The sequence below is a fragment of the Suncus etruscus genome, chromosome 12, assembly GCF_024139225.1.
Source record: "Suncus etruscus isolate mSunEtr1 chromosome 12, mSunEtr1.pri.cur, whole genome shotgun sequence".
NCBI classification, from domain to species: domain Eukaryota; kingdom Metazoa; phylum Chordata; class Mammalia; order Eulipotyphla; family Soricidae; genus Suncus; species Suncus etruscus.
Window position 1 is genome coordinate 56,739,703 of NC_064859.1, and position 26,785 is coordinate 56,766,487.

The 26,785-nt window shown below is 34.5% G+C and overlaps 2 non-coding genes across 2 annotated transcripts; one reads left to right on the forward strand and one right to left on the reverse strand.

The window, feature by feature from the left end:
* Positions 1 to 11,770: 11,770 nt before the first annotated feature.
* LOC126025094 (U6 spliceosomal RNA) lies at positions 11,771 to 11,876 on the reverse strand. The gene has a single exon (XR_007501141.1). It is a non-coding gene; the product is annotated as a U6 spliceosomal RNA (small nuclear RNA).
* Positions 11,877 to 23,970: 12,094 nt separating this feature from the next.
* LOC126025169 (U6 spliceosomal RNA) lies at positions 23,971 to 24,075 on the forward strand. The gene has a single exon (XR_007501213.1). It is a non-coding gene; the product is annotated as a U6 spliceosomal RNA (small nuclear RNA).
* Positions 24,076 to 26,785: the final 2,710 nt, after the last annotated feature.

A 26,785-nucleotide genomic window follows, 5' to 3' on the forward strand; every position in this document is an offset into this window, starting at 1 on the left:
AATAACATTCTTCACCTTTATATAACCATGTTTTGATCATGTTCTCATTTACTGAAAAAATGTGTGCAACTCAACAGTAGTAGAGTTTAGGCTATTTCCAAACCAAATTATATTTTACTATTGACTACAATTTCTAAAGTGACATTGAATTTTAACATTGTCTAAAAGTATAGAAGCTCTTAATTTCCAATGAACTCTCCAAAACCCATAGGAATGTGGTTACAGTCAAATTAGAACATTTATTGGGAATGCAAGGGATAGTGAGATATCTCAAAGAACGCATGCTTTGCATTTGGGAAGCAAAGGTTTAATTTTCATCACTTTTTGGTTCCCTGAGTACATACAAGAGAAAACCTTGAACATAAATTCAGGAGCTGCACCAAAAAAATTGCCAGTAGAACTAAAACAAACAAAAATATTTATTGGTCAGACCAGACAAGCCATCACACCTTAAAGTAATTGTTCATTCATTAATTTAATAGATATTTATGATGACGTTTGTGATGAAACTTATTCTAATATAACATAATTGCTTTCATGTTTTATGAAAACTTCTGGTTATCACTGAACTGTTTTATTATAATTATTTTAGATAAATACTCTCATAAACTTTAAAGAGAAGTCACTGTGTAACTATGATTATTTCCTTAATAATTTTATTATTATTGTGAAACTCTACATTTGATATGTAGGGTTTTTTAATGCTTAATTCAGAAGAAATTTTGTTTACAAGAATATAAAAAAGGAGAGAAGGGCAAAAAGGCTCTCATAAAATGGAGAGTTTCTATAAACAAGATTCCAGAGAAAGGTGAACACACTTTTCCTTTTATATCTTAAGTGGGGGGAGGGAAGGGTCAGCACTTTTCATGTATATGGTGGAAATACAAGGAGAGAGGAAGATTAGAAGCTTGTATAATTTTTATAGTAGGACTTTTTTCCACACTAATTCTGCCTAAGAATGAGTCAAGTGAGGTCCACAAATTTTTGATGTTCGTTTTATTATTCCCTTGTTGCTGTTGCTGCTGCTGAGTTGTTCAATTGGCAAGTATTGCTAAGGTTTTATTTTATTGAAAGCATTGTGATTTATAAATTCCTTTATAGTTAGATTTCAGACATACAACTAATAAGGGCCAATCTCACCACCAGTGTCAACCTCTCTCCACCAATGTTCCCAGACTGTATATACACCATCCTTTGTCCTCTGGCCTGCTAGTATAAGAATTTTGTATTGTTTTGGGGACACACACGGTGGCAAATAGTGGAGTAGTTTTGGATCAAAACTGCATGGGCCCCTATATTCCTAAAACCTTTCTCTTTTTTCTAAAAGGATTAAGGGATCTACTCTTCTCTGGATTTTGTAATTTTCTATAACTCTAAAGAGCTTTCATTTGCATCTTAAAGGATGTAGTCTTTGGGCTCTTTCAGTTCAAGTGACCAGACAATATTTTTAGTTACTTCTTGACTTTATTACTGAGAAAAAAATTGCTATGGACTCCCCATCCACCATCTATAGGCCTGCAGCAAACTCTTTTTTTTTTTTTTTTCAGGGACTCCAGTATCTGTGGAAAAAAAAAAAAAAGAGAGAAACATGCTAACTCAATGGGCTGCTTCCATACAAGTTTCTGTAAAGGAACCCTCCATGAATGCAAGATGGAATATACATTTGAGGTGCATCTTGATAAGCATCTGTTACTTAAAGGATTTTAAACAAAAAGAGATTGGTTTATGAGTCACTGGACAAATATTGTAAGTAGAAATAAAATTATATTGCGGTAAGGCCCAGAGGCATAGAGAGACACAGATTTTAGATTAATTTCCCAGCACCAATTACAAGTTCCTCAGAATAGCTTGAAAAGGGATGTCTGAGTGCAAAGATATGAGTAAGTCCCAAATTCAAAAAAATGTGAAAGAAAATTTAAACAAAAAGAGGAGAGATTATATATGGGAGAATCCAAATCCACACTTGATGTTGCTTCTTTTGAGGTATCCCTGAACAGTTTGAATGGTCTTTTAGTTGCTAGGATAAGACTTCGCAGTTAGAATAACTAATCATCCCTCTTAGTCGTTTCTTATTTTTATCAGTAGCAAGTGATTTTATGTATACTCCTCTCTTTAATGCTCATTGTTATAAGACTAATTAAATCTATTTACATAATGCATCTTTAATAACCAAGGCTACTATGTCTATATTTCTTTTAGCTCTCAAGGAAAGTGACATTTTTGGCCCACACAGGCAAATTTTTATCCAATTGATTAAACAGTAGTTAAGGACAAAATAAAAGATGAAGTGACCCTGTTTTGATGATATCAAAACTAAAAAGAAAAATTGACATATCCCAGACTAGTATTTCAGTCTACCCAGTAAACACATTGTCAACATTTAGTAAGCAATTTTCACATTGATAAGATATTCTCTTTCTACCTCAAATATGGAAATAAGGTGTCAGGTAGATATAAAAGTGACATTTTATAAATTAATTGATATTATATTCCATAGAGTATTAAAATAGGTTTCACTAAGATGTATTGAGATATATCAACATCTTTATATACTATATTATGTCTATTTCCTCTAGAAACATGAAAAGGGCAACTTCTTTTAATTTAAATAACTTTCTTCTCCCTTTCTATTTTAGCATTCAAAGTGGGCTGTTTTTGATGGACTGTTCTTGATTTCCTTGTTATTCAAATAAATTCAACTTTTTTTTTACCTTCAGCTATGTCTGGAAGTGCAAATATACTTTTAAAAATATTTTTATTTAAACACCTTGATTACAAATATGATTTAGGTTGGATTTCAGTCATATGAAGAACACCCTTCTTCACTAGTGTAACATTCCCATCACCAATGACCCAAATATCCCTCCTCTTAACCCCCACCCCCACCTTTACTTGAGACAAGCTTTTTACTTCCCTCATTCATTCACATTGTTATGATAGTTTTCAGTGTATTTATTTCACTAACTGCAAATATAATTAATGGAGTTTGTTAAAAGCAATGCCATCTCTTCATTTCTTTAAAGTAGAGATGGACTAAAAGAACTCCACATTAAGTATTAGCAAGTATTGCTAAGGTTTTCTTTTATTGAAAGCATTGTGATTTATAAATTCCTTTATAGTGGAGCTGGAGAGGTGGTGCTAGAGGTAAGGTTTCTGCTTTGCAAGCACTGGCCTAGAAAGGACTGTGGTTTGATCCCCCGGCATCCCATATGGTCCCCCCAAGCCAGGGGCAATTTCTGAGCACTTAGCCAGAAGTAACCCCTGAGCATCAAATGGGTGTGGCCCAAAACAAAACAAAACAAAAAACAAAAAAATTTCTTTATAGTTAGATTTCAGACATATAATTAATTAGGGCCAATCCCACCACCAGTGTCAACCTCTCTCCACCAATGTTCCCAGACTGTATCCATACCACCACATTTTATCCTCTGGCCTGCTAGTATAACAGGCCCATTTTAAGTTTATATTGTTACAGTTTGGGAAGATTTTGGCTTGGATATTTAGTTCTATTCTTTTTATCTCCACCAATGCACCTGTGAAAACTTGTCCTGTGGCCCTCGTCCTTTCTCCCCCTCCATAATTTTATAGAAAAACGCAAAAATATGAGGTAAAACAGAGTAATTTGTATCCTAAAGTTCTGTGAAAAAGGCTGAAGCTCCTAACTAAAAGATAGACTTTGTTCATGGTCCCATAAAAAGTTTTCCTCAATCACAGTTCTCCCAGTAAGGTTTCAGTAATTAAGACCTTTGTTTTTGTACAGTTACTATGCCAAAAACAGGCTGTTATGAAGCTTCTTCTGGTTTCATCTCAACAAAATAGTGGTGAAAGGGAAACCTACCCTGAAACAAGTTCTTGCTGTTTCCAATTTGTTAGGGTATTAAATAAAACCACCCTGAAGGAAATTGGTATCAGAGGAACATTAGGGTCTTCTCTGGTAGAAGTTTGATTCCTGGTGGTGGTAAAGAAATCTGTGCCAGTTCCAAAGATAGAATCCAAAAATAGGAAGTGAACAACCAATGTTTGATCAACTGAATCCTAGTACAAGTCACTAAAATAAATGTTCATGTGAAAGACCCCCTGCAATAAAAATTTCAGGAGTTTCCATTCTTACTAATAATCCTTCTTTCTATTTGTAAGATTCCACTATGCAAAAGGAGCAATGCCACAGGATATTATTGATGCATTTGGGGTTAAAGTAACAAGCTAAATAATCCCTATAACCTGGTTCTAACATGAATTCAGAATCCCAGAGATATTTATTTACTAAAATTTCCTACTAAATAAATTTTAAAAAGGGATCTGGAAAACTACATCTACATATGAAAATATAGAATATGTATTATATACCTATTTAGAAAACATATGTAAGGAAATATACATATCCCCTTTAAGTCTTTTTAAATTGTCTGGGTGAGGGACTGGTGCAGTGGAGCAGAGCGGTAAGGAGTCTGCCTTGCCTGTGTTAGCCTAGGATGGACTGTGGTTCGATCCCTGAAATTCCACATGGTTCCTCAAGCTAGGAGCAATTTCTAAGCGCACAGCCAGGATTAACCTCTGAGCATCACTGGGTGGGCTATAAAAAAAGAAAGAAAGAAAAAATATAGTCTGGGTGAAGGCGTTATATCCAGAGCACGTCTTTGTCCAGTGATGTGGACCTGTGGGGTTGGAAAAAAATGATTGCAGCAATCAGGGATAAGGAAATGTCCTTCAGCTGAGGGTCTCTCAAAAGCCAAATCCAGTAGCCAGCAACAGTCCACAGCAAAGGGAGATAGAAGAAAAGGGCCCGTGAGAATAAATCAGCAGGAGCAGTGGTATTAGCTTTTCCCAAGCCAAGGCAGGGCAGTCTGAGGGGTTGGTAGTCCTTTCATATTGATAGCTTGCTGGGAGGGGGGCTGTGGTGGCAGGAACATTTTGGTTCCTGAAAAGTTAATAACTGAGGGTAAAAAAGTTTAAATAACTTGTTTATTTGTTTAAATAATTTGTAATAACAAATCAGGGGTGAAAGAGCAAAAGGATAAAGAGGATTTGAAAAATGGTTAGCAAAGGAGGGGGGAAGAAGGGGATATATGTAATGGGGGACAATATATAACAGATATTTTTTACAATGTAGACAAATATTATACAGACATAGATGTGGCCACCACATACAGATTCATGCACAAATATAGAACATAGACAGACAATGAAGATCGATACATAGATTGATGTTGAAAAATTGACCCTAATGGATTAGGTCAGAGTGTTTAAAAAATAAAAAGGCAGTAGGTTAAATGGAAAGGTTTTTCATTTCCTAGGCAAATCATTATTGGTGAGGGTAAGATGAAACTAGGCTTCATGGATTAGATTGTGCATAGTACATTCTTAAAACAGTCAGTTTTCAAGTCTAGAATACTAAGTAGTATAGTAGAGAGGATTTAAAAGTTTACCACATGAATTATCATAAAACAGATCTTGAGCATCCTTGTTCTTTTCTTGAAAGCAAACTGACAATATTGGCATTGTGATATAATAGTAAATTAGCCTCAATTGAAAATTAATTGCAAAATCATACTCAATGACTGAGCGCTGTAGCTAGAGTTTTCATGCTTATTCCAGTGTTATCTGTGGACATAAACATTGGATAATATTAGCAGGAAAAATCATATGGAAAATAAATATATTAGAATATTTGTAAAGACATTATAATAATGAGCACTGTATTTGGAGTCTAGTATAATATAGCACTGTTATGCAAAATGAGGGTGACTAACCTATATCTCCAAGAACCACTGTTAATAAAAATATTAAGGAGTTATTATAGACATTAAAATGAAAACACTAAGTCATTCTTTTTTGTTTGTTTTTGGGCCACACCCAGTGACTCTTAGGGTTTACTCCTGCTATGCACTCAGAAATAGCTCCTGGCTTTGGGAGACCATATGGGATGTTGGGAGATCAGACCACAGTCTGTCCCAGGTCAGCCGTGTGCAAAAAGCAATACCCTACCATTGTGCCACCACTCCAGCCACTAAAACATTCTTATAGTCAGCACATGTAATGGAAGCCCACGGCTTCCAAATGCATTCTGCACTTGTTTCTTTCTATAAAAGCATTAGAACATTATTATAGATATCTATTAAGAGCAGTTAATTGGATAACTGCTAAATTTAAAAGTTTATTCATTGCCTCAAATCTCATTGAAGAATAAAAGAGAATATAAACTTATGTTTTTCTCCTATATTGTATTGAATGCTGCAACGAATAGCTGTGTGTCCATACATCCTTTTGGATGAATGTTTTTCTGCTCTGGGGGCAGATATCCAAAAGAGGGATTACTGGGTCAGATGGACACTCAATTTTGAGTTTACTGAGAACCCTCCATACGGTATTCCATAGAGGTTGTACCAGGCAGCATTCCCACCAGCAGTGGATGAGAGTTCTTTTCTAACCAACAGCGATTGTTCCCAATATTTTGTATATGTGCCATCCTCATGGGTGTAAGATGATATCTCATTTTTGTCTTGATTTAGATTTCCCTAATGATAAGTGATGATGACCACTTTTTCATGTGTCTGTGACCATCTGTTAGTCTTACTCAGAGAAACATCTGTTAATTTCTTTTCCCCATTTTTAAGGGGTTTTTAGGTTTTGTGAATTTAATCTCTGTGAGTACATTGTTTATCCTAGATATCAAAACTTTATCTGATGTATTGAGTGCTAAATTTTTCTCCCATTAATTTAGTTGTCATCATTGAGATTGGTCTGTAGTTATCTTTCTTCTTAGTATCTCTGTCAACTTTGGGAATGAGTGTGATGTTAGCTTCATAGAAAGTATGAGCTAGGATTCCATTCTTTGCAATGCTTTGGAAGAGTCTAAGGATCCGTGTAAAGCTTTTCTGAATGTTTGATAAAATTCACTGTAAACCCATCTGATCCTGGAATTTTATTCTTTGGGAATTTCTTAATTAACTGTTTCTATTTCTTTGTGATTGCTCTATTTTGGCTTTCTACTTCCTCCTCTTTCAATATTAGAAGATTATATTTTTTCCTAAAATCTGTCCATTTTTTTAGGTTCTCTAGTTTAACTGTGTACATATGTTCATAGTAAGCTCTCATAATGTCTTGAATTTTTGGAGGTTCTGTTGTAATCTCTCCCCTTTCATTACTGATCCAATATATTTGAGTTTTTTCCCTTTGTTTTCCTTATGAGTCTTGCCAGGGTTTGTTTACCTTGCTGATTCATTAAAAAAAAAAAACCTAGCTCCTCCTCTAACAGAACCACATAACTTGATGCATCTTGTTCTGCCTCACAAATTGAGGGTGAAGTAATGGAGGGTATGGGGGATATGGGATGCGTGCTGGGAACAGGGGTGGAGGGAAGACATCATTGGTGGTGGAGATGCCTCTGATTCAATATCACTATGTACCTAAAATATTACTTTGAAAGATTTGTAATCCATTTTGGTCAAAAGAAAAATTATTATTAAAAAAAGAAACCAGCTCCCGGTCTCATTAGTTCATTGGTATTCTTTGTTTCTATTTTGTTGATTTCTGATCTGTTTTTATTATTTCTTTCCTTCTCCTGTGTTCAGGTTCCTTTGCTGTTGATTTTCCAGAAATTTATGTTGTTGATTTTATCATTTTCTTTTTTTCTAACATAGGCCTGTATTACTATGTACTTCCCTAATTTTGACTCCTGTTGTGTTCCTTAGATTTTGGCAATTTGTTTCTTCATTATTATTTGTTTTAAGGACTCTATTTCTTCCTTCATTTCCTTTTTGACCAAGCTGTTGTTGCATAGCACGTTTTTAATCTCCAGGTGTTATATTTTCTCCACATAATTTTTTGGGGGGCACACCCATTAACCCTCAGAGGTTATTCATGGCCATGTGCTCAGAAATTAGTCCTGGCTTGGGGGGACCATATGGGACTCCAGGGGATCGAACTGTGGTTTGTCCTAGGCTAGCGCCTGCATGGCAGACACCTTACCTCTAGTACCACCACTCCGGCCCTCACGTCTTCTTTTTACAATCAATCTAGATATCTTTGACATTGTGGTCTAATACGGTGCTTGGTATAATTCTTATATTTGTAAATTTATGTAAGTTAGATTTGTCTTAAACGTTGTCTCTTCTAGAGAAGCTTCAATACACACTTGAGAAGAATGTGTATTGAGGATGAAAAGCTCTGTATAGATCCATTAGTCCTAATTCTTCTAGTTTCTCATTTAGGGTTCTTATGTCTTTTGCAGTCTTCTGCCTGTGGAACTGTCTATTGGCTATAATGATGTTTTTGAGTCCCTCAGTACTATCAAGTTTCTGTTTACATGTTTCTCTAGGTTTGTGATCAAAAGCCTTATATATTTTCTGTCTTTACTTTTGTTGCTTAAATGTTGGTAAGAGTTGTACTTCTTGTAATATTATTCCCTAATGAATATGTAGACTCCATTTTTATCTTTAAATACTTTCTTGAGATTGAAATTTGCTTTTATGTAATTATGGCTGTCCCTGCATTATTTTGTTTTCCATTAGCTTGTATAATTGTTTTTCATACTTATATTCTGAGCTTGTGTCTATTCTGAAATGTTAAGTATGTTTCCTGCAGCCAGAAGATAGCTGGGTTTTGTTTATTGATTGAACTGGCTACTTTATGGCTTTTGATGGGAGTTTTAAGTCCATTGACATTTAAGAAAACTGTTGACATAGGGTTCTTTTACCATTATGTTGTGTAGGGTTGTTGATAGTATAATTGGGTATTTGGTTTATATAATTAATCTTTGAGTAGTCTATTTAAAGTTGGTTTGGTTGGCACAAATATAGCAAATTTATTTTTATCTGAGAATGTGTTTACCTCTCCTTTCCATGTAAATGAGAGGTTTGGTGGATCATAGATTCTAGGTTGAAAGTTTCTTTCACTCAGTAGTTTGCATATGTAATTCTACTCTTTTCTTGCTTGGATCCTTTCAAATGGAAGAGCTTGTTTTATTTTTATTTTCTTTCCTTTATATTTAAGGCTTTTTTTTCTCCTTTACTGCTTTATAAAGTCTGTCTCTCTGTTTTTTGTCATTTGCATTACTATATATCTTGGTGTTGTTTTGTAGGGTCTGTTTTGTTTGGCACTCTTTCTGCATCTTGGATTTGTAGTGCAGCCTCCTTCCAGAGTGTAGAAAAGTTCTTTGTTATGCTCTCCCTCATCACTTGTTCTTCCCCTTTCCCTCTTTACTCCCCTTCTGGTTTTCTTATAATTAGAAGATTATTTCTTTTGTTTTTATTTATTAAGTACCTTACGTTTTCTTCATTGTTTTGTCTTTCCTTTATTGACTTCTTTATCAATTCTGGCTTGTGTTTTGTCTTCAAGTTGGCTGTATGATCCTTCACCTTTGTAATTGTGCTACTACGGCTTGCTAACATGTTTTTTAGTTCCTTCAGTTCCATTTGTATGGTTCTTCTTATCTTCTGGAAGATTTATTTAATGAGTTAATTCAGGGGTCCTCAAACTTTTTAAACAGGGGGCGAGTTCACTGTCCTTCAGACTGTTGGAGGGCCAGATTATAGTAAAAACAAAAATTATGAACAAATTTCTATGCACACTGAATATATCTTATTTAGAAGTGAAGAAACAAAAGGGAATAAATACAATATGTGGCCCACGGGCCGTAGTTTGAAGACCCCTGATTGAATCGTTCATCATAGATAGCTTAATTTTTGCAGGTTATTGTCTCCTTTATTTCTATTTCTAATACCTAAAATGTTGATTTTGGGTCCTCATCTATAGATTCATGTATTTTATTAAACTTGGAAATTTACTAGTATTTATCTCCATGTCTCCAAATGCAAGTGTTTTCCTTAATTTCCCTATTGTTCTTTGCATATTGTGGGTTGGAAAACTGGAGTTTTGGGTGTTTCAGGAAGTGTTATATTGAACTGACTGTGTAAAAGGTGGCTAGAGGTATATACTTTAGAGGTTATTTTTAAAAACAAGTGAGTTTCTATAAGTATGACAAAAATATTGCAAATGAATTTAACGTTCTGTTCAACTGAGCTTTGTGCAGTTATCTTTTTTGGAGAAGGAATTGCAAGGTCCAGTCTGCCTGGAAATATATAATATAAATTGAAAGGTTTTGCATCTGCACATTTTGAAAATGGGGGTTGATGGGATGGACAGGGCTTCCTTTATATGCACACACACAAACATAAGTTGTGGGTCATTATGGCAGGGTAGAATGGGCTTTTGGTAAAAAGTTTTGGTAAAAGCTTGGAAGCTTTTATGAAGAAGAGGTTGCAAGCAGCATTGAATGCTTTTGATAGGAAGGATTAGTGGGACCCTCTTTATGGAAATACACAGACTTATGTAGTGCTTGATATCAGGAGAACCTGGGCTGGTGAGGGACTCCAAAGCTGGCTAGGAAGATGCTGTTTGATTTGAGGGCCTACAAGATTTTTTTTCTTTTTGTTTGTTTTTGGCCACACTCAGCATTTCTAAAGGACTTATCTCTGGCTTTATTTTGAAGGATCATTCCTGGAGAGGCTCAGAAGTTTATATGTGACTGGACCCAGTATTGGACCCAGCTAGATTGCATGTAAAGTTAATGCTTACCTCTCTTTAGCTCCAATAGGTGTTTTTGTTTTGTTTTGTTTTGTTTTGTTTTGGGGCCACACCCAGCAGTGCTCAAGGGTTGCTCTTGGCATTGTGCTCAAAAATCGTTCCTGGCAGGCTTGGGGATATCTATAACTCTTTTTGAACATCCTCATATAGTGACAATTTTGCCCACTGGATTTGTTATTTGATTGTTTGATTTTCCCCCTTTGAGATCTGTTTTATAAGCAATACTGGTAGAAGAGTATCTCTGTATAGATTTCATGTTTGGACCAAATTACAGGGAATGTTGGGCTTTATTTTCGGCCCCCAGATGCAGCAACAATATCTTGTGGCATTGCTTCTCTTTTACATAGGCATATTAAAATGGGAAAATAATACATATGCAAACAAGTTCTTATCTAATAGAGATGGGAACACAAATTTTGTAATGTAATTAGGCCTTTTACCCTGAATATTGGCATAATGATTTGGCTTAGGCCTCAGAAGAATGGGCATCGCCCAGACACACCTGAACAATGGATACCATCTATGGAAACAACCACAATTGTCTATAACATTACCAGGATCCAAGCCTCTACCAGGGAAGACCTACCACTGCTTTGGCATTGACTTACTCCAAAGAGTGCTCCCAACACCCAGATGACTCAGCAACAGTCTGCATGCAGGGCAGATCACTCCACATTTAATGGTATGCTGAAACTAGAGGATGCTCCATATCAGCCTGACATCAATGAAAGAAATGCACAGAAATCAGAGTCTTTAAATTAAGAATCTGATACCAACAAATAGCTAAAGTGTAAAAAAGTTTCACCGGGACCTTGAGAATGACTTGAGTTGGACAGATTGGTATGCCTGGAACCTAGAGTTGGTCTTATGCCAATAAACTTTTGGGGTGAGGCCTTTTTGTAATCAGGTCAAGGATTTTTTTCCATTTTCCCATTTTTCTGGACCTATGCAAACAACAGCGATTGCCACTATCACACCTTTACTATATTTTTTTACTCTTATCCTTTAAGGAAAAAAAATACAACTTACTGAACTTAAAAACAAATAACTGTAGTAGAATGCCTGTCTCAAATACAGGCAGGGGATGGGAAGTGGGGAGAGGGTAATGTTACTCTAGTGAAGGGGGCTGTTCTGGTTATGACTGTAACCCAACTATGATCATGTTACTTAAATAAAAAATACATTAAAAAATATGGAATGCTTCACAAATTTGTGTATCATCCTTGTGCAGGGGCCATGCTAATCTCTCTGTATTGTTCCAATTTTAGTATATGTGCTGCCGAAGCAAGCACTAAGGTACTTTTTTAATAAGAAAAATTATTTTCAAGGTAGTTTGACTACAAAGTTCTGAGAATAGAAAGTTAAAGAACAATAGCATTGAATTACATTCTAATAAATTACCACCCAATTTGATGAAAAACAATTTTTTAAATTATGTTCTCATGCTGCAATGTATAACCATAGTTTATATTCCTGCTCCATTTAAACAGAGTTGTTTGTAGAATCATATAAAACATAGAAATAAGTAACTATGTTCACATATATACATATACATATGATATTGAGGTGCATATTTATGCAATGTATGTATGTAAACATATTTATCCATGTTTTATGTGTGTAAATATGTTCAGATATATTAGGCCTATAGAGCCTAGTAAATGTATAGATATTCAAAATATACATAAATTATAATATATATATACGCATATTTTTCTAATGTATTGAACATTAGAACATGGAATTTACAAAAAAGGAGTACATATTTCCTCAAAGTCTGAAAAGGTAACATAAACATTCTTAAATTCAAAGACCACAGATTGTAGAAAGTTTCTAGTACTGAGCCACTATTTTGATTATAGGGTTTCAGGGTTGCTATGTCATTGTCAGAAATCTACTAACTGCTGAGCACCTTTATCCTAATGAGATAAAAAAAAATCCCTAAGCAAAACTTAGTGGGTTCTTATTCCCACTGGGAGTCAAGCGAGAGCACGAAGGGGCGAATATGAAATATGAATTAAATGAGACCACACAGAATTACATGGTGAAAGCAAGAGATGAGGCCAGAGAGAGAGAGGCCAGAGCTTTATTGGGCCTTAAATAGACGGATATTTGGGGCGTAGCTAGGGAGAAAGGATAAGGGGATAGACCAATGAGATCAGAGCTAGAATTAGCATGTGAAGAGACAGGTAAGGAGAAACCAGATACCTTTAAGGAAATGAGGGGAGAAAGATAGATCACAAAGGAGCTCTCAGCAGGAGACTTTTGGCGGGCTTCTGGCACTGTCCTTTGTTAGAAAAACTGAGGCCTGATTTCTAATAATGGTTAAAAATAAAGAGATAGATAGTTACAGCCACGTTTAGAATTATAGCCAAACAATCCATGCAAAGGGTCAACTGATTTGACTACTCTAAGCGGGCCTTTTTGGCAAATAATTCTTTTTCGGGATTGCAACACTTCTGATGTGTGCCCTTCCTGAGTGGGGTGTAATAACTAACATTTATTTTTCTAGTTGAGCATGTTAATTTTGTTTGTTGAGCTCCTGTAACATCTATATTTTTATACCTAATTTAATGTATTCCTACTGAGAAGTCAGTATTAAAATTATGGGGGTCTTATGCACCCACATAATGTCCACATAGTCCAGGACTTTAAGGATCTGTAGAACTGACCTGATGAATTCATATGGCAAAGCAGTAGTTCATAGGTATGACTTCCATGACATCTGGTGAAGGGGGGTTTTCTTTATATGACTGAAATCCAACTACAATCATGTCTGTAATCAAATTGTATAAATAAAGATATTAAAAAAGAAAAATTATACAGAGGAAGGTACTAAGGGACGTATCCAATCCTGGCTGAAAATCATCCCTGGAGATATTGTTCAGCAAGAATTGACTGAATTCTTATCCCTTTTATCACCAATCCACCATTCTTACCCCTTCTTCTCCACTTGATAACTTTATCCTTGTACTCACTGGGACAGTGAGTTATGGTGCTTCTATACATACTTGCTTATGACTCCATGGTTCAGACTCTTTTCAGTATGGCATTCAACCAGATTCTGACTGCAGTGATCAACAGAGTTTTCTCTGGTGCTTACACATGTGGACCAGTGATTTCTCTCCTGACTGCAGTGCCTGGACACCTTTGATTGGGGCAGCATACTTTAGTTTTGGTGCTCACACACGTCCTGGCTATGTAGCAAGAAACATTATACTGTTGTGACAACCAGGAACAAACAGAATTGCTCTGGGACTGTTCTCAGCACATGTGATAGCATGAGAACTCATCCTGACAAGAGGGAGATTTTTAGCCACTGAGTTATTCTCTGAGCTCTTTACTATTTTGTTGCGACCTTACTATCAGATGGCAAAAAGGGACCATTGACTAATTCTTCTGTCCATTATATCAAACTTACATTCTATCCACTAGTCACTCTTTATACATGCAGAGAGAATTGTTTCTGAACAAATTGCTACTATGACAATTGCAGTTGTTTTCATCATAGTTGTGAATAAAAGTAAATAAAAGTATTTTCTGAGTGTGGCAAATATTGGTATGACAAAAAGATGTCATATGTTCTAAAAATATTTATTAAATTTTCCTCAAAAGAGCAAATGCATATGGCAAAATAGCTATGTATTAGGCTGGGGAGAAGCTACAGTGTATATGAAGTTTGCCACATATTCTCTGAGTTCCACCAGGAGTCAAACTTGAGCACATAGCCTGAAGTAGACACTGAGAACTTCTGGGTATGACCCAACCCTTCTCCATCCAATCTTCAAAGACATACAAACAAACAAACAAACACCCTGTAACTTGACTGTAGAATGATTCCACCTAAATCCACACCAGTCTCTGAGTTAATAATCAGTACCAATCAGTAAATAATGAACATTTTGTGAATTAATGATAACTAAATATTTCTGACAATGTAGATTTTAGTTCTAATATTATAACTGATGAAAGGAATGAACCAATTATGGTGCTAGACATATTTCTCTTTTTGATCAATGTACATTTATAAATGGCCTTTCCATACTAGAAATTTGGACATCCCACCAACCAAAATAATGCTAAAAGACCTAAGCATAAAACTTTCTCCATATTTGCACACTCATTGGGATACAAGACAATACAAAACATAGCTTTTACTTTGCCCTTCATCAGTTTCTGAGGTTACTCTTTTCTCTTTTGCCTGTATTACATTTAAGTTTCCAATGTGTTCACTTTAATATGTTTTTTTTTCTTTCTTGAAAACATCCCTCCTTAGCATGCCCTCATAACTTTTTGGCTAAAATTAAATGCATACATTAATTTTTATAATTAGTACAACTTCTACTTGTAGAATCCAATATTTGTGAATTCTACTATTTCCATCAAAAGTTCTATCAAATTATGATCTTTTTGTTTGCTTTCAAGAAAAACATGAATGTGCCTTTAATTTAGTAGCATTTTTGCATACTGTAGTTTGTGGCACTTAAAAAGTCTAAATGAATCTTGAATTGTTAAATGATTGGATGGTTTTGCATTTGTTTTTTCTCCTAAGTTTTAGAGAATAAGAGTATCCCTGGAGCTTACACTGTGCTCTCTGTTAAATTGTGTTTTCTGAACTGTAGCATTCATTAACATGCTGAAGGAAATTTTCTGAACATTTGCTAGAGAGCATGAAAAGACCTTAAGTTAACCTCAAGACAGTATAAATAAATATATTATTTTATTTTATATTTTTATAAATAGTAATTCGTATAAAATAGCTATTAGTACACAAATATTTATAGTTAGTGTATATATATATATAATTGTTCCATACCTATGTGAATAAATTTGTTCAAATCTGAATAATTTGGGGGAAATATCACTTGTCATATAACTGCATAAAGTATTTTGTAAAACATATCATTGATCCAGACATATTTAATTGAACTTTTAGAAAGTCTATTGAGACTCACATATGACCAGAAATATTATTTTCTTTAAGGAAATAAATGAATTTTAGAGGCTAGAATGTTTTTTTTTTTTTCCTGGAGCCAAGGAAACAGAATTCAGTGAGTTTAGGAGTAAGTATAGGTGTGTTTTTGATGCAGGAATTGAAATTAGAGTGTCAAAGAGGATGGGGACCTGTAGAAAGCTAAATACGTCAGGGAATAAAGTGAATAATGGTTTCTAAGCCTAGAAAAAAATGAATTTACATAAAACGAGCACATGTTTCCTAACGTCAGGAAAAGTAACTTTAATATTCTAAAATTCAGAGACCAAGAATTGTGGGAAGTTTTTAGTACTGGGCTACTATTTTGAGTATAGGATTTCAGGAGGTAACAATAGCTGGAGACAAAGAGATAGGACCATAAAATATTTAGTATATATTTAGTACAATTTTTTCATGTTCCATCAATAAAACTGCATTTTGTTATGCATTTCTCCAAATAAGAATGTATTTTGGGGGATGGAGGTCACATTTAGTAGTCTCATGGCTTGCTTTCTGGTTTTGTGCTCAGGGATTACATTGGCAGAGGTCAGAGCATATACTGGGGTTGGAATTTGTGTCAGCTTAAATATAATACAAAACCTTAATTCCTATATTATCTTTCTAGTCCTAAAGAGTTTTTTGTTTGTTTGTTTGTTTGTTTGTTTGTTTTTTCTTTGTTTGTGATCATACCCAGAAATTTTTAGGGTTTACTGCTTGCTCTATTTCTGAGGGTTTCTCATTAAGGAACTAGGGAGCAATATGCCTTATGGGGGATCAAAAACTGAAGTAGCTATAAAGTATGAAGTAGTATGAAGTAGCTATGTGCAAGAAAAGAATCTTCAACATTGTACTATCTCTATCTACTTCTTTTAAATTACATAAATTAATTACTTTCACATACTATATATTCTTAAATATTATCAAAATAATCATCTTAGGGGCTGAAGCAGTGGCAGAAGTGGTAAGGGGTACTAACCTAGGATGGACCACGGTTTGATCCCCTGGTGTTCCATATGGTCCCTCAAGCCAGGAGTGATTTCAGAGTACATAGCCAGGATTAACCCCTGAGCATTGTTTATGGGTTCAATGGAAGGACCTAAGAATGAGGTTCTGATTGGATCCCATGGAACCAGGAACTACCTGGGACATCCTAGAAGTACTTGAGGAACTATAAGTCTTCACCTGGCAATGCTCTTGTGATTATGTGATACAAAAGATTAAATCAGGGAGCATGTAATACAGGGAGTTAACCAGGTAATGCATGCATACAAATATATACACTATCTCTGTGGCCACTATTGATACCAATTTATTGAAATATGAGTAAATAATATATTTTTAAAAAATATGGACAATGGCAGGTATAAGTATAGTAGGGCAGGTACGGTACATGCCTTGTATGAAGTCAACTCAAGTTTGTTCACCAGTACTCCATATGGTCCACTGACCTGCTTCAGATTTAGATAAAATAAATTCTCATACATTCATGAGGTGGGAGAATTAATATTGCTGAGAAGGCAATACCTTCCCAAATATGATTACTAGTTAATAAAATTCTTTTAGAAACAAGTCTCAATCTGTGTAGGTAGTAGTAATAAAATTAATCTTCAATTAAAATTTAAGAAACTTAGAATAGTTAAAAAAATTAGTAAAATAAGTGACACCTGATCACTGAGGGACAACAAATATAGCATGTGAATCTGAAATGCTGATTGGTTTGGAATAGGTTCTGAATCCAGAGTATTAGTCTTATGATGGTGCACTTCAAAAAAGCCCTAAATTTAAGTTCTCTATGTTATAAGTTGATATGCAAAAATGAAGTCAGAGCGTTAATCTGTTGCATAAAAAATTAAGTAAAATTTGATGCTTTCCAGGGAATTCTTTATTGACAATGGAAAATGATAAGCAATATGAGGAATCCTCTTTGAGGAGTTTTTGAAGACAGAATGTTCATATATTTAAGAATTTATTTTATATTACATCTTATTTTTATCACTATGGTTTAGCTGACATGTTTACAACTCTAGTGTCCAATACCTCTGCCAATGTTCCTAGGTTTTTACATTTTATCTATTCACTCACACAAACCTCAACAAAACTTGACTGGTAATCTCAGTTTTACAATACAAAATCAAGTTCTTGTTATTGTTTAATACAGTATTATCCCATTTTGTCTCTCTGTATACCATAAATGTATGAAATCATCTGGGATTTGTTTTTCTCTCTATGACTTATTTTGCTTAACAAGATACCATCTAGTTTCATCTAAGATAGCAAAATATAAGCTTTCATCTTTTCATACAGCTGTATAGTATTCAATTATCTATCTATGTCATATATTCTTTAGTCTTTGATCTCTAATTGAACATTTGTGATAGTCCCATATTCTACCAATTGTATTAATGATGCAGTGAACACAGATGTGTATGTGTATTTTCATATTAGATAATACAATTTTTGTTTTGGAGGTAGATGCCAAGAAATAGAATCACCTTATGGAAGTGATTCTTTATGGAAAAAGCTTTAATGGAAGCTTTATTCTTAATATTATAAAATGTAGTCTGTTTACTTTGTTTGCATATATGTCACATGAGTTAGATAATCTAGCATTTTTCCCTTTCCTAACTTATAAATTTTATCAATTGATACTCAGTTTTTTCATCTCATTTTCTTTTATACTTGAATAATACTCATGTATATTATGTGTATTTATGTGCATATATAACTTAATAAGTCACTAATTAGTTGTATGATACTAAGATTATATCTAGATATAGATAGATATAGGTTATATCTAGATATAAATAAAGCTCCAATAAAAATGTTTATAGCTTTTAAAATATGTGCATTAGAAACCATTTGAAAGGAAGTCCAAATATCAAAAAGTGAAAATTCTGGACCATTAATTAGTACTATTTTAATATTTGAGAAGTCATTTGTTGTTTTTCATAAAGGCTGAGCCAGTTTAAATTCCCACCAATATATTGTTGAATTTGACTGGTATTTTTTTAAATCTACTATCTCTGTTATTATGATCTATATTCTGTTGTTTCTGTTGTGCTATTAAGTCTCTATTTTTAATATTTGGTAATTTTGGTCTAATAAAATCTGGACTATTTCTCTCTATTATTATTTTTGTTTTTGGAAGAGCTTGGAAGGTTAAGTACTAGGTTATTTTTTAAAGATTAGAAGAGCCAGTAAATGTATGTGGAACGGGGTTTCTATTTTGGGGAACAAATTTGAGCATTTACTATTTCTTACAGTTTCATTTTAGTGAATGAAATTTTTTAAAATATTTTATGTAAAAAGTTTTATATCACACTTCAATAATTAAATGATAACTGTCAAGAGTATTGTCAAGAGTATTATTAATCAGAGGTCTTTTTTTGTTCAACAAATTAGATATATCTACTGTTACTTTCTGACCTGTAGAATTTCATTAGGTAAGTACTATGTGAGTGTCCTCAGACATGGAGTGTTTGGTTTTCTTTTACTTATTTAAGGGTATTATGTAAATATTTAATCTTGTCATTTTAATATTTTAGTATTTAATTTATTTATTTTAGTATTAAAATATTAATGTGTGTTTTGGTTGTACGCTTTATGAAAATTAAAAATTTTTTGATCTGCATATCTTAGATTGGTAGAGTTCTTGACAAATGTTTTCTCCCAGTGCTCCTCTGCCATTTATGTTATCCTCTAAACACTGATTTTAGTGCTTAAATTTTGATTTAAAAATATGATTTATTTTTTTTGGTTTTTCAGGCCACACCCGTTTGATGCTCAGGGGTTACTCCTGGCTATGAGCTCAGAAATTGCCCCTGGCTTGGGGGGACCATATGGGACGCCGGGAGAGCGAACCGTGGTCCTTCCTTGGCTAGCACTTGCGAGGCAGACGCCTTACCTCTAGCACCACCTCACCGGCCCCAAAAATATGATTTCTTAATATAAAAACATTATTCATGTGGGCCAAACTGATAGTATGGTGGGTAGGGTCATTGACTTTGGATTTGGTCTTCATGTCTGATCAGTTTTTTTGCCTCCAAATGAACATTCAACTGTCTGGCCTTGGTACCATCTGGGGGAAGAAGGTAAAAAAAAAAGGCAAAAAAAAAAAAAAGTGAAAAACTAGGAGGAGTCTGTCTAGGTCTTCTTTTAGGAGTCTGTCTAGGTCTTCCATTTAGAGTCTGTCTAGGTCTTCTTTTAGGAGTCTTTCTAGGTCTTCTTTTAGGAGTCTGTCTAGGTCTTCCATTTAGAAGAAGGAAGGGAAAAAAGAAGAAGGAAGGGAAAAAAGAAGAAAAAGGTAGTAAAACAAGACAAACCAGAAATAAAAAACAGTAAGGGAGTATCAACAAGATTACATAAAGAATAGACACAGAATCAGCCAAAAACCAAAACCATCAGCTATGGAAAAAAAAACAGACCAGCAACTTATTAAAAAAAAAGGGGGGGGGTTGTAGTTCTTCTTCTTCTTCTTCTTCTTCTTCTTCTTCTTCTTCTTCTTCTTCTTCTTCTTCTTCTTCTTCTTCTTCTTCTTCTTCTCCTCCTCCTCCTCCTCCTCCTCCTCCTCCTCCTCCTCCTCCTCCTTCTTCTTCTTCTTCTTCTTCTTCTTCTTCTTCTTCTTCTTCTTCTTCTTCCTTCTTCCTCTTCCTTCTTCTTCCTTCTTCCTTCTTCTTCTTCGTCTTCCTTTTTCTTCTTCTTCCTCCTCCTCCTTCTTCATCTCCTTCCTCCTTATTCTTCATCTTCTTCATCATCATCTTCTTCTTTTCTTCTTCTTTTTTTATTTTTTGCATAGGCATGGTAAATATAGGGAAAATTACAGCAGGAATCCCCTTGTCCTAAGAGATACAGGGTTTCTCTTCCTTTGAAGCATACTGCCATGTGAACAACTACCGGATCCAGGCTCACTCATTTGCACTCCCCAAGGTCTTTTTATGGTGCCAGGAAATATTCCATTCAAATGTGGGTGATGATATCCCACCTCTATAGCTGGGGATCTTGTTATTTGTGTTGTTCATAGGGTGAAGGCTAGGAGAGAATTTTTCATTATGTTTCTAGGAGTTCTGTTCCATTACTGTTGTAATTAGTCTTCTGTAATAGTGATCTTGGTTTATGTTCAAAACCTAGAACAGAGCCCAGGGTATAGTCTTTCAGCATAGTTCCAGAAGTTCTGCTCAGTTACTATAATTTTTATATCAAATGTTACATCAGTTAACTCAATAATCATTTTTGTATGTAGTCTTGTTCAAGTTATTTTCATTGATTTTATCATCTCCATGAGCAGCATCAGAATTTTTGAAGTTTTTATGTGGGAATTTAGAAAATGAATATGAAATAAATGAAATAACGAAAAGAAAAATATCCTCAAATTGAGAATACTAAATTTCATAAACAAAATGTATTAAAACTTTATATTTAAAGACCCTAGACAAACATCAACAACATTGATAAATATCAGAACATAGGCATAAAATTAATATCCCAACAGAGAAGAGAAATCATTCATACACAGAATAAAAATGATTTTATGTTACTCCACCCTGGATTTACGTGTAGCGACCTGAAACCCACCCATTTCTGGGAGGGGTCTTGGGAACCGGATAGTAGGTGTAACCTTACCTGCGAGACCCTCCCATTCCTGGGAGGGGTCTTGGAAATGTTAGATAAGGCTTGAACCAAGGGAATTTGGCCTTTTTGGCTTTTTGGCCCTTTTGGCTCTTTGCCCTTTCTGCGCTGCTGTGCGCTCTGGCTTCTGGGTTTCTGTGTTCTGGTCTTTGACCAGCATGGAGCCTAAAGGGAAGATGGCTAACAGGAAATAAGATGCAGGGCTAGCAAAATATTGCTGTGCTTGAAAGGTTATGAATAGGCCACACACACGTGGTGGCTAGGGCTTGAATAAAGTTGTTGCTTCCTGACGCCTGACTGTGAGTGAGTGATTTCACCTGGGCCTGGGACTCGCCGACTGCATGGAGGTTGCAGAGCCACGTGGACTGGAATGGCATGGAGAGAAATCCACCGCCATCCAGCCCCATCTTTAATTATTTAATACAACAATTTTAGATATCTCATACACTTTTGAAATTATTACAAAGTCAAAAACTACCTTCAAACATTGAAGTAAAAATACTTTTATTGGGGCCTGAGTGGTAGCACAGTGGTAGGGCTTTTGCTTTGCAAGCGGCTGATCCAGGAAAGACCTTGGTTCTATCCCAGGTGTCCGATGTCTTTCCCCTTAGTCATTCCCCTTAGCTATTTCTGAGCACATAGCCAGGAGTAACCCCTGAGCGTCACTGGGTGTGGCAACACACACACACACACACACACACACACACACAAAATACTTTTAAACTAGAATTGTCTACTCAGATAAAAATAAAACAATTTTATTGATGGATAAATATTTTTTGTTGTCTTTTTAAGTATTTTGCACATATATAAAGACAAAAATAGATCTTCACTTTTCCATATTCTTTCCCTACAAAGAATGTCTTTTTGAAAAATCACAGAGCAAGAAACCTAGAAACCACAGAATTCATGAAACTGAATATTTGCATCCAAAATTTATTACTCTCACAAGATCCAGCAATATCTGCAGAGCTATACTAACAGCTCGACTAGGAAAACAGGGCTATGCGAGCCTTTATGATAGGAAGAGACCAAAAATTTGCAATTTTAACAAGTTCCCAGGTGACTCTGGTCACTGCCCTAGAAAATCACCTCTGTGGACAGCGATGACTTTGTTGCTGGTTGTGAGAATATTGCAGTCCAATCGTGGAATGCAAAGTTTAAGTGACCCTAAATTAGCAATTCTCAAGGAGAGAATCACTGGATAAATTCCTGTGTTTTTGCCCTAAGGTAGAAAAACTCCAGATGGGTAATTGTCTTGATGATGAATTTTTTATTGACTTCTTCCTACCTTGTAGCACTTCACTAATTCTCTACAATGTTTCTTGAAATAACCTCCCATATAAGCTACTTGTGCTTGAATAGCTCAGATACAGCTTCTGGGAGAACTCAAATCACTGTAATTGTGAGCACGAAAGAATATTAATTTAATTAAAGGAGTAACAAAACAATTAAAAAATGAACCTTACAGTAGTTCAACTTTTTTTAATAGACATCTGTTTACATTTCCTGATGCTTCCTGCACGTTGTAGTTCAACTGCTTTGTTGACAGCCCAAGAATTGCACAATGCAGTATTAAAGAGGCTTTTTAAAATGATTAAATGCTTCAGATTGATTTTATATTAGCTTTCTTTGCTTTTGAAAAATAGTTACCGATTTAGGACTGAAAATTTAGGAGGGCCTATGGATAAAAATGAAAATGGAATTCTTAGTGTTTATTTACCAACTAGGACACTGTTGACAGACTTCCAAAGCTTTGTAACCAAACTTGAGAGTAAACATTTAAATGACTTTCATTTTTGCAGACTTTCAAGATGTATATTAACTGGATACAAGGACATGTGTCAAACAGGAAGCATTTTAAAATGCTAACACATGAAATTAGCACTCATGGATTTTTCTTTACTGGAGAAAGAACAAATGATTGATTTCATTTCAGAAAAGAGAAAGGAGGAATGCTCTGCAAAGCCTGGAGGATACTACAGGTGACAGGTTCTATGCCTTTTGCTATCTACTTGGGCTTTTGTAACTTTCCTCCCACATGCTGGAGGGTTTTTGTTTGGTAGCTTTCAGTTTAGGGACTGCACCTAAAGGTGCTCAGAGTTCACTCCTGGTGGGTTTCAGAAAACTGTCAGGTTTCATCAGGAACCAGTCCAGGTTGGCTGCATACAAGGCATGCACCTTACCTGCTGTCCTATTTTTCCTGTCCTATTGCTGGTGGCTTTATATTTAGGCAAAGCTAGAGGTATTTGGAGGCACTTTTCTCTCATCAGGTTCTATTGTCACAGTGTCACATATTGTCTTTCTCTGGATTTATAGTGACTTTTCCTCATTGTTATTAACTAGGGCATATAAGTGGGCAAATATGACCTACATTATTACAGACATCAGTTTGTGGATTCCTGCAATGTCCAAATGTCTACTCACATATCTTCATTCCTCTATAAATGAGGAGGTCTAACACTCAAGTAAAAGAAGTTAATTCCAATGGACCCATAAAATTATAAGTGTATATATTACTGTTAGTTGTGGAAACCAGTTAATAAATGGGCCCTTGCCTTATAATTTTGCTCACAACAATGAATTGAAAGAGATTCAGAAAACTCGGGCTTAATTGCTCCACTTTGACTGAGTATTGTGCTTGCTCTTTATAGGCCAGTCCCACTGTGCCTTCATAGAAAGAGGGAACTTGACAGCATAACCTCAAAATTAGTTTCAACTCTCTGATTTTATCAGCATCTAACTTGCTAAAGTGCGTTCAACGTTCTCTCTAATAAAAGTGTAAAGCAGTGCTCTCTTCGGCAGCACATATACTAAAATTGGAACGATACAGAGAAGATTAGCATGGCTCCTGAGCAAGAATGACATGCAAATTCGTGGTGTTTCATATTTTTAATTCCTTAAACAGTGAAAAAAGGTGTAAAGCAATATGCAACAGCAAAATATATGAAGTAGATTTGATAAAAAGAAAAATAACAATGTCAAAATATATAATTACCAAAAAGCTTATTTGGTAGTGATACAAATACCAAAAGTGTCCCTTGATAAAGAATATAAGATCAAAACATAAAACCAAGGTAACCTAGAAAGTTGTCATCTAGTTTGCCTTGTCTTGGCTCTAGACTTAATACAACCCTTGTTATTTAACCCATGATTATTCAGAAAACACTGTAAATTCACAGACCAGACCTCATCAGGAACAATTCAATATCAGAAAGAACCTTGGAAGATTCAGAATGTAAAATATCACTAGATATCAAAATACTTATACTTGACATTTCTCTATCAACAACCCTCACCTTAAGCTGAAGCATCTTAAAAAACTACAAAGCAAAACTAACTTAATAAAAACAATAAAACCATTCAGGGCATACCACTTTTGAGATCAAAACTATATTCCAACTGTATATTCCAAACTAAAGTTTTGAGATCTAATTTTGAGTATGGATTATCTTCAGTCAGAACCCCATCTTTTTTTTTTTTCTGGACAATCTAATATTTTCTTTATAATCTGTATCTTTCCTTAATAAATGTTTGCTTCACTATGTTTTTTCTTTTAAATTTTTCCCATGGTGAAATGCTAAGAGCCTAAATTCAGCTAAACATTAGGACTGATTAATGGCAACAAGTATATACTCACCTTAGTCTGAGAATGTAAGATTCAATCAGGCAAGGGGCTAATATCTAAGATATACAAATTACTGACAGAACTTCAGAGAAAAAGATCTGAATTCATAAAAAAATGGGGAGAAGAAATGAACAGACAATTCTTCAAAGAAGAAATGCTAATGGTCAAAAGACTCATTAAAAAAATGCTCCACTAGCAAATAAAACCAACAATAAGGTATCATCTCACACCACAGAGACTGGTACACATCACAAAAAAACAAGAACAATCAGTGCTTGCAGAGATGTGGATAGAAATACTTGGAAAAAAAAAGCTTCTATGAAACTAAATAAAAACCTAGAAATACAATATAAGAAGATATGTCAAAGGTCCAGTGACTTCCTTATATACAAAAGCCTCAGGTTTGATCTCCAGCATAAAAAGATGCAGAATAAAAAGTAACTCAATCCCAAGGAAAATATCCAGCATTATATTTTTTCTAATATTTAAAATAGATTTTAGAAAAATTAGTCTCTAATGAAAAATGGAGACAAGTGAGAAGAGATGTGTTATATAAACTGTGAGATTAAAACAATAAAAATAATCAAAATGAAATGCAAAAAAATTCAAACAATCTAAAGGAGATTAATAGTCTTTAGTTGGCTCATAAACATATTAAATTGGACCAAAAATTTTAGTGACTTCAAAGATATGTTAAAAGACAATTGAAAACAAACTTAAAAAGAGAAAGACAATAAAAAAGAAAAAATAGCCTAAAACACCTAAAAACAATAAAGAAATTTTCTAAGATATATTCTCCATAACTAGAATACCAGAAGAGAAATATATAACTAAGCAAAAGTATTTGAAACAATTTTAAGAATTTTAATAGCAACTGTAAAATTATATTTATAATAATATGTCCAAGAATCATGACAAAAATAAAGTAAAATTTGCAACAACTCAAAAATCTACATTAGTTATATCATGTTTAAACTTCAGAAAACCAGACAAAGATATCCTGATGGAATCTTAGGCACAGTAAAAATTTTATCAGTATATGAACAGGGGTAAACATTATAGTGGGTTTCTTAGAAATCAGTCAAGTAAGTAGAGTATTTATAAATATTTTAAATATTGTACAAGAAAAAGACACAGGAAATAAATGTGGAAATAAAAAATGGTTTTATCTCAAGACCATGCTATTTTTGTGGTGCTTATCGTTGTTATTGTTGGAGTGCTCACTGGATATTTGACACTTCTTTTTGTACTGTTGGGGTGTTTCACCTTATTTTTCTCCTTCGTCTCTCAAACCGATGATGAGAGCCTCTAGAAAGATTCCGCCCATTTTCGGTGTATTAGACATTTACCCCAGTTTATTAGTTTTCTCTTCTTCAAACAAAACCACATAACTTGAACTGTCTAGTCCTGCCTCCCAGTTAGAGGGGGAAATAAGGGAGGCACCAAGACCAAACAGGTGCAAGACTACTAAGTAGTAAACTAGGTACAGAGAAGACCACATTTTCTAACAGCCCCGGTGTTGGGGGAGGAGGATATGGGAGATAGGATGAAAATGGAGGTGTAGGAAGGACAAATAGGTGATGGGAATCCCCCGATTTTATATAAATATGTACCTAAAATATTATTGTCAACAATATGTAAGCCACTATGTTCAAAATAAAAATCATATTAAAAAAAGAAATAAAAAATGGACTAAAATAAAATTAAAATATCTGCAATAAAATCCAAATATATGTTTGCACAAACATTTATATGCATAGTCATAACATGTACATTCTATTAAGTAGAAGGTATAATTTGTATAATATACATAGGAAAAGGGGTGATATTTTATCAAAAGTCAAAATAGTTCATAGAACTCAACAAAAAATTCTAGTCAGCCTAATAAAAATCATGTAAAATATTTGAACAGAAACATTCCCCCAAAAAAGTATGCACTGATCAATGAGTAGATAAAACATCATCATCATTTGTTA